This window comes from Podarcis filfolensis, assembly GCF_964270895.1.
Source record: "Podarcis filfolensis genome assembly, chromosome: 2".
Taxonomy (NCBI): Eukaryota; Metazoa; Chordata; class Lepidosauria; order Squamata; family Lacertidae; genus Podarcis; species Podarcis filfolensis.
The window spans coordinates 77,564,334-77,574,099 of record NC_139605.1 but is presented as its reverse complement, the minus strand read 5'-3'; the positions used below and the strand labels follow the sequence as shown (position 1 = coordinate 77,574,099).

General features: G+C 38.5%; 1 long non-coding RNA gene across 1 annotated transcript; it reads right to left on the bottom strand.

Annotated features, from left to right (window-relative positions):
* Positions 1-8,511: 8,511 nt before the first annotated feature.
* Positions 8,512-9,760, bottom strand: LOC310755163. The gene is made up of 2 exons (XR_014544197.1): positions 9,665-9,760; positions 8,512-8,917 (listed from the first exon to the last, which is right to left on the bottom strand). It is a non-coding gene; the product is annotated as an uncharacterized lncRNA (long non-coding RNA).
* Between the last annotated feature and the right edge of the window lie 6 nt (positions 9,761-9,766).

Here is a 9,766-nt window from a genome sequence, read left to right as displayed (position 1 = left end):
AAATGGGATATTCTGTACTCCTTAGCACAATATGTAATGCAGGTCAATGTCCTCAGTTGTATCATTACTATTTTTAAAAAAGTGGAAAACAGAATCTGAGAAATTGAGAAAATGAGGTTTTTAAACTGTGATCTAGAGTGAACATTAATTGCTGGCACTTTAATAAAAATACACATATTCTGAAGCTTGCTGTACAGCCAGGCATTGTAGGAAGAAATCGTCAGCAAAGGAAGAGAATGTTACAGTCCAAACGACTTGTACAGTTGGGTTACAGCACTGGTTGGAAATCATACCTTTAAAGTATTTTTGTTGCAATCTTAGATATATTAGTGATTCACAGGAGCAAGCTCTTCCAACCTATAACTCTGTATATCTGATTCCAGGCACTACCTATAAGTGCAAAATATAAAATAAAATAGAAATCGTGAGACGCATCCATGTTCTCAGTTCTGGGTCCCATTTGTTCTCCTGTGATCAAGAAACCCTATGCTACACAAGCCTTTTGAACACTCCTTTTGATCGCTTCCTCTCTATATACCCTTTCAACAATTACATAGCGAGATCTCATTATAATTCATAAATAATGTGGTGTGTTAGGTCACATCAGTGTAGAACTTTAAGTAAAGAAACTGGGACATGGCAACCTTCAAGGTAGAGCTCCTGCAGAGGCACAGTAGCACATTAATCTCTGGTGCTTTTTATTATTTCTTTTTCACCTCCCCATACAATTGGCATACCTACAGTCAGAAAGAACCTGAGAATGTAAGTAAAAATTCAGCAACCCTCACCATTCTTACAGGGTTCAATTTCTCTCACACCTCTTTGTGTAAGAATGGGCCAATCAAAATGACATTGTAAAGGGAAGTAAGCAGGATTGAAAAGCGTGTTAATTCATCTTCTGTCACCAACGAGAGCAGAGTTCAAACCAATCCAGAGAGACAAAAAAGGGCTTTCTGTGTGCGTGCTAAATGTGTAAAGTTGTCAAGAAAGAATTAGTTCAAACAAGCCTGGCCTATTTCCAGGCTATAAATGTACTCCTCTCGTAACTGCATGGCCTTTTCATTTTTAAATGAAGAGCACATGTATTGTAAGAAACAGAGATGGTTAGGATGTCATTAGTAGAGCTGAAAAGATGTCGAAGAAAGTACAATTGTATGAATAGGCACTTTCACGTGAAATAACTGTCCCAGAGTTTGATGAGGACCTTTTAGCCATTCCCTTTGTATGCATTTGTTTTAACCCCCAACCCCTACAAGCAGATTTTTCTCTAGTCATTAGAAGAAGATTGATGTTGGGAAGAAAGAATCAAGCCAATACTGTGTGCTGCTTTCAATTCCCTGCTACATTGTTTGGTTTACCCTTAAAATTATATTTCACCATTTATCTTGGTTTAGCAATATCTAAGCTCATAGACTTGGGACTGCTATTGCAATTACTCCCCCTCCCCATACACACAGTTCTACAGTCATGTGTATAGTCTGCAAGCTACACTTGTTTCAGAGGAGTCAAATGCAAATGTTTAGTACTTTATGTCTGTAAATATGGTATTCAGTTACACAGATAATTTCTGAAGTAGTTTGGTCATACTAATGGCCTGAACAAGCTAGCATGTTTTAATGGTTAGCCTGGAATTTGATATTCTTAAAGCTTGAATAGGTGATAATGAAAAGGCCATTATTTTTCTGAACCTTCTGTAACAATGGAAGCATGCTTCTTGAGGTTGCTGTGAAACTGATGGTAAGGCAGCATTCCTAAGGGATTTACTTTCATGTTATAAACATGGTTAGGACCAGGCTGCATGTTTAAGGATACTAAGATCCGTTTTAAATTATAAAATATATAAAATATATAAAAATATGACTTGATAGGAACATATTGAACTGGCTTAGACAAAATCATTGTCCATGCATCTCAGTACTATGTCTGCTAACAGGCAAACCCTCTGGGCTTCTGATAGGGGTTTATGCCAGTCCTACCTGGAGATGATGGGGGTTGGACCTGAGATAAGGATAGCGTGTGTTCTGCCCGTTAGTTAGGGCTCTTCACCAAGTATACCATATAACTCATGGGTAAGCAAACTAAGGCTCGGGGGCTGGATCTGGCCCAATCGCCTTCTGAATCCGGCCCGTGGACTGTACGGGAATCAGCTTGATTTTACATGAGTAGAATGTGTGCTTTTATTTAAAATGCATCTCCGGGTTATTTGTGGGGCATAGGAATTCGTTCATTCCCCCCCCAAAAAAAAATATAGTCCCCCCCCCAAGGTCTGAGGGACCGTGGACCGGCCCCCTGCTGAAAAAGTTTGCTGACCCCTGATATAACCGATAAATTTCTAAATCCTGGGAATGCCTTCATGATTGGCAAACCACAACATGCATGTTCCCCTTCAACCTTTCACTAAAGTAAGACAAAGGAATAACAGAGGAATTCTGAAAAATAAACCCAGCCATTGCTCACATATTCATCAAAGGAAAGGAACCCCATGTGATGATTTGAGGTCAATTTTGCTACTGCCCCCTACCACAGGCATCTCATTGGCCATTGTGAAAACAGGATGTCAGACTAAGAGGTTCTTCTTATGTCCTGGGCAGCTCACAGGCTCTAAGCTTTGGATGTCCATGCATTTTCAAAGATGTTTATAGGGAGGAAGTCTTCACATGATCAACTGATTGTGTTCTGGCTTCCGTGCAGTTAGGATGCCTCTGCAACTGGGATTCCCAGTCTCATGGAAGCATACAATGCAAGCAATTATTCACTCACAGGCTTCGTCTCTGTAGAAATCTGTACCAACACATGAATGCCTGGGGTGAATGACATGCATGGCACTGAGGACTAGGCCATTGCTGTGTGTCCTCCCCTCACTCCCTAGTAATTAAGTGCAGCCCCTTTATGCAATTAACATGTGAACTCTCATTAAATCCATGTGCACAACTAAATAATCCTTGATAGGAACGGTCACCACCACAAAACAAAGTTCCCTCTTCCCTGCAACATAGTGAGGAACATTGAGTGTCTGCTTTTTATCAGTGTCACAGTCATGATGAGGGGAGCTGTTATCGTGTATATGTGCGTGTGCAGGTAAAGATGACAACCTCCTTTTAAACACTGGCTGTCTTCTTCTCCCTTTTCTTTTTACTTTACTCGTGTAGCCTAGTTCTTTCCTTCTATATTTTCAGAAATCATTTCTTTTTAACCACTGTATAAAAATGCATTCAAGTTGAACATTTATGTCCCCTGAAAGGTGTAGCCTAATTTATTTGAAGAGATAGGCTGTAATCAAAATCCATTTGTAAATAAAAGAGTAGGTAGGCTTTTCATAAAGGAAGAAAAAACCCCACCAAACTCAAAAGGTTGCCATAGCAATTCATGGGACCTACAGATGATTATGGAATGAGGAACCTTGTTTAATTCTCTTGCAAATACGTACTTACATCAATGGAAGGAAGATTCTTTGAGCATGCATTTCTGAGCCTCCCTAGCTTCACTCTTAAGCACTTCCATAGGTCAGTTAGCACTGAGAACAGTGCAGGGTTCCTCAAGATTTACAAGAAACAATAGGAAAGCATTTCAACCACACCATTTGGATAGAGGCTGTTCTCATTGTCTGCAATGAATTCAGTGGTGCTGTAACATTAAAAGTAGCCAGTTTTTAAATTTACAATCTGGGGATTTTCTTGTGAGAACCAATAGCTCCTAGCTTGTTACTATGTGTCCTTGTCTAAATATGAATGGATTCCCATGTACCTGTGTACCCAACTGACATGTGTACTTTGGGGGCTTAATCGCAGAGTCACAGCTAAGGATGGAGGAGGAATTCAATTCTGCATGCATTTAAAGCCAAATCTAGCAAATCCACACTTTCCAAAACAATCTGCAAACCAAAATTTCAAAATTTGTGCTTAATTTTGTGATACAATTCTATTATTATTATTATTATTATTATTATTATTATTATTATTATTATTCCCCACCCATCAGCCACTCTGGGCAGCATACAGCATATATAAAAACATAGCAAAACATCAAACATTAAAAACTTCCCAATACAAGGCTGCCTGAACAATGTTTTCTAAAAATGCACATATTAGAGGAAAGTGTGCATAAAAATGAAGATATTAGTGAAAATAACATACAATGATACATTATATTTGGGAAAGTTGCTTGCAAAAATGCATATAAAATGTGTTTTTAAGGGAAATTTACACTAAAATGCTGATCATTTTTCATGAGGATTTGTTTTTTTAAAAAAATCACAAATTGCTGCAAAATGTGGAGAACAGAATTTAAAATTTGGAGAGTGATAAAGTAAGAGAACCAAAATTGACAGTTCCTTCTATCCATAGTCACAGCACATTAGGAGACAAGTTACACTTAGTGATTGTTATCATTATTTATTGTATTTCATATCCACCCTTACCAGGACTCAATGTGGGTTACAGTGTATAAAAACAGAATACAATTAGAACAATAAAATGCAGTCCTACCCATAAGCCCAAAACAATATTGCCACACAACACATCACAGAGGGATACCAAAATCAATTCTTCAGTTATGTAAAGAGGCGCATCATCAGCAAATTGGTGCAAGTTATAAAGAGAAAGAGCCAGATGCAACTCTATGGGGAGGGAGTTCCACATTACTGGGTCCATCACTGACAAGGCCCTGAGACACTTATACCATGAAGAATTAGTAACCTGCAAAGAGACCAAGGCTTAGGAATCAAATAATTTACTGTTCATTACAAAACAGAAAAGCGTTGCTCAGGATGCTAAGATGAGCTAGAGGCAGCATTCAACAAGCAATATAGAGATTAACAGAGCAAGCCTATAGAGAACAGGTACCTCTGTTCCAAACTCTATACAGGAGGAATTTAGCTCATACCGCCCTTTTTGCTGGCTGAGTTTCACCAGTTTGCTAGGTTATGGTTATGGGACCGAGCTGAATACGTCTCTCTTTACACCATCCTGCCCCTACCACACCCATACAGTCCAGAAACAATCAAGTTGCTCACTTAAGAGCTCGATATATACCTATACAGAGAAAAGATTGTTTTTTGTATGCACCTTGCTCTCATTTGAGTTGCATTGTTTATTTTGTTTTTATTGTGTTTTTTTATGATATTGTTATATACATTGTGTGAGTGGTTGCCACACTTTTGTACACTGCTCTCGAATCTTCTGATGATGAGTGGTTAAGAAATATTTCAAATAAATAAATAAAAGTGACTCTTAGTTATTTAGAAGTTTCCACTGATACGGAAATATTCACAGATTCCAAGTGCTTCCAGCGATTTAGTATGAATGATGACATCAAAACACAACTGAAATATATTTGCAATAGACTTTGTATTATTTGTCAGTTAATCATCATATCAGAGAGCTGAATGGCATTCAGCTAAGGAGTTTAACTGACAAAACCAGCAGCAGCACAAATTCCAAAAGCAAACCTTCCTCTGGAAGATGTTCTTGTAGTTATGAATAATCATGTTTGAAGAAATTCAGAAGTAAAAGAGTAATTAATAAAAAAGGGATAAAATGGCAATGATGGTTATTCATACCTAAGTACTGTTTGACCAGCTGTGTGTGTGAATGGCACTTTCAAGACAGTGAATAAAGTAAAACAAAACATGCTCTATAATTATTTCGTTGGAATATTTTGCTCTATTATAACCTAGCCTTTAAACATCCAGCTTTATTGCAATCATAAGCTTAGTATTAAGTCCTAAAATGAAAATATTTGTATTAAAAGAACTACAGGGGAGGAGAGAGAGAGAAGTTACAGGAGGTGAAGACAGAAGGCCACCAAGTCAAACTGGCAAAGAAATGATATGACACATAATTAGTAATAGATTTACTGAAAAAGAGAAAATGCTAGAAAACAAGAGAACAACAGAGAGAGGGGGGGGGGAAGTATGAGAAAGGAAATAAATGTAATGGTTTCTTAGCTTTACAGACCCTCCAAGTGTCCCTAGTTTCTAGGGACAGTACCAGAATTACAGAAGCCGTCCCAGTTTCTGATTTGATCCTGGAATGTCCTGCTTTTCCTTAGGACGTCCCTATTTTCATCAGAGGGTATGAAGTTATGTGACTCCTGAGCCAAGGAGATAAGTAACTATAGAGCCTTTAGATGACATCTGAAGGCAGCCATGTATAGAGAGTTTTTTTATTTTTTAACATTTTATTATGTTTTTATATTTGTTGGAAGTCACCTAGAGTAGCAGGGTATAATAAGTATATTAATAATAATGGAATGGGACGTCCCTATTTTCATTACAGTAATGTTGAAAGGTATAGCTTTAGTGTATCCTTAGAAGGTCCAAAGTAAGAAAATACGTACTTTCAGTATTCTAAAAGTTCCAAAACAACAACGGTAAAAAAATAGATACATAATCCAAAATATATAGGTTGAAATTAGTGATGACAGTTCACTATGAGCAGAGCCCATTATCTTTCAAGCTTCCAACTCACTCCGTGTCTCCGCTTCACCCCACACCCTACCCTGAGCAACCTTGCACTTGTGAAGAGGGCGACAACAGCAGTTGGCAGGGAGGGGGTGGAGTAACAGCAGAGGCTTTCCCAAGCATGCTCAGAAGTGTCTGTTATCTATAGCTTGCCTGGGAAGTTTCTAATGACTTCCAGTTCAGTGATTGTGTAAAGGGAGAGCTTGGAGAGCTCTCTGGACCTTGGGATTTCTGTGAAATCTTGGTATTCCTTCATATTTTGAAAAATATTGGGAAGACCCTCAGCTAATTCCAGGAGCTCATGTAACACTAGTGAATAGGGTTGTGTTTTGTATTAAAATCTAAAGCTTTCAAGTCATGTAATTCAAAGTGTTTGCAAAAACCCCAATTGAACAGTGCATTTTTGTCTGTGGTGACTTCATAGGAAAAGATGTTTCATTGTTATTCTCTATATTTGCGAACTTCAGGGATGAATGCTGATCCTCATGTGGTCATTTTGTTGTAGGTCCCACTTGCATATGTCTATTTTTCTATTTCCCTGCTTTGACTACAACTCTGCACATAACTTGCTTGAATTCCATGGAGCGTAATGGTGTATTTTGGGAACTAAGGCTGTGGCTGATCGCTTATTTTTAAGATGGCCTTAGTGTTTTACAAAGTGCTTTTAACAACTTGCCTATTTAACATATTCCTGTTATGTTGATAGCAGAAAGCAGATATACATACCTTATCAGCTACACATTTCCTTTACATTTACGTTTGTTATGTTTCTCACTGCATTTATTCATTGTAGCCTGACAATTTTTTAGAATCAAGAGCTAGCAGAGGTGCCTCTCTGGATTCACTTTATAGTTCTACTTACTGAGCTTTAAGTGTCTCTGACATTTTTCTTCCAATTCTCAATGGGATGAATGTCACACCATTAAGCAGTCTCTAGAATATTTTAAAGGTTCTTTTAATAGTTTGTTTGGGCTATTTGCTCCTAATGGATTCATTGAGCATATTTGTGGGAACCATAAAATGGTCCTTTTGCTATGAGTGTGGGCAGTTGTTATTCTGCAGACCAATGAAATGTTGGCTGCTTGAGCAGACAGGCTTCTCCAATATAGCTGTCGATTTAGCTCAGACAGTGATCCATTTTCGGTTTGCCTGGAAAGGGTTCAGATTAACAATATGGGTGACTCAAGTTGAGGTGCTTGGTCTGATAAGTGCCACATTGCTTCAGTAGAGAATGCTTTATTGTGGCTCTAATTTTTACTCTGAAAAATGAAACAGTTGCATAGCTAACAAAATATGTATGCACTGTAACACACAAATGCTGTACAGTGGTACCTCGGTCTAAGAACAGTCCTGTTAACAAATGATTCGGGCAACGCACTCCACAAAACCAGAAGTAGGTGTTCCAGCTAGCAAACTTTGCCCCAGAAGACGAACGGAAGCCGAATGGTGGAAGGGTACCGGCGGTGGGAGGCCTCATTAGGGAAAGTGCACCTCGGTTTAAGGACACTTTTGGCTTAAGAACGGACCTCCAGGATGAATTAAGTTCATAAACGGAGGGACCACTATACTTTATTTAGGAAAGGTGTTTCCTGATGACCTCCTCCCATTTTCTTTATCTTTTAGATTCAAGAAAACAGAGCACTCTCCCCAGTAGACTCAGACTCCACCCCCAAAAGGAGGGCAATTTATTCAGTCATACAGCAGTCACAAATTTTGTGAAGCAGATATTCTATGCTTCTCCTGACAATCATTTAGAGCTTAGTCTGTCATGTGTTTCTTCTACTGCAGATTCTGTTGCCCTATGAGGCAGTTTCCCATTTGATCCTTAGAGACCCTTTTGAGTATCCTCCTTGAGGGATCTAATAAATCCATTATGGAACAGGTGGCCATATATCTGAATGTCGTAATATCTCTTAGATCTGTTATGAATATTAGCTTCTACTTTACCACCGTTGTTCTGTATATTATATATTTTGTAATTTCTATAATGATTGGTTGGCTGTAATAAATATTTGGTTGATTTAAGAAAATGAAAAATACGGTCTATCAACGGAATAAATAAGTTTTATTTTATTAATCACTTGCCTTTTAACTGATTCATAGATGGCTCATCTAAAATACAGGTGCATATTGTTGCTTGATCTTTCAGTGCCTTTCACCATGGTGTCCTCCTGGATATCATGTAAGGCATCCAGTCTTCATGTAAGGTTGGGATTTACCCAAGCTCTTTCTCCTCCTTTTCAATAATTTCTTCCTGAAATGGCTGCAGTCAGTCAACAAAAGGGAGTCAAAGGAAAAATTGATCTGTCCATTCTCTCCTGTTCCCTGAATTGTCTGATCCTGCTCTCTCCTTCCTTGCTTGGTTTCTGCCCAAAAATGGCTGCTGCCAATCAGCAAAGCACAAACAAGCGAGGAAGTACGGAAATGGGCAAACTCCAGATGTTCAGATGTATGAATCTGTGGAGTGTATAGTGAGATTTGGGCATGATTCTTTACAAATGGATACGTGAATTTTCATATAGCAAGTGGGCAGATAGCAAGACCCGCATGTATATACTAACAAAATTGTTATAAAGTACAGTGGTACCTCAGTTTACAAACAGTCCTGTTTATGAACTATTTGGTTTACAAACTCTGCAAAACCAGAAGTAGTGTTCCAGTTTGCGAACTTTACCTCAGTCTATGAACGGAAGCCGAACGGTGGAAGGCACTGGCGGCAGGAGGCCTCATTAGGGAAAGCACGCCTCGGTTTAAGAACAGATTTGGTTTAAGAATGGACTTCAGGAACAGATTAAGTTCGTAAACCAAGGTACCACTATATTCCCAAAATTTCAACCAAAGGCAAAATGCACATAGTCATTTACCAGATGCGGCTATCAGAAAACAGGAATGGTTTCCGGCAAATTCCATTCTTCTTCCTTTCTTTCCCTCTGCCCCCATTTACTGAATAACCTAAAATTTTAAAATGCTGAAGAATGAGAACAATCTTCAGAAACTACAGAGCAATCAAAGTTCCCCAACATCAAAGCAGAAAAAACATGAAACAGGAGTTTGTCAGGACTTTGACACTGTAGTGCGTTGACATCATTCCCTCCTAATCCTCTGGGTCCAGATTGCACTTTCTTAAAAGTAAGAAAGATAATGCACTAAGGACACTTAAGCATCCCACAATAAAACTGAATTATTCAAACATTATATTCCCACCCTTGCTTTTCTATGAACAGTGAAAAAACTCAACCATACAATATGGAGAGTGCCTCCTTGGACCATCAAAGATGTTGTTTGATGCTTGAAGCTGCTGTAGTA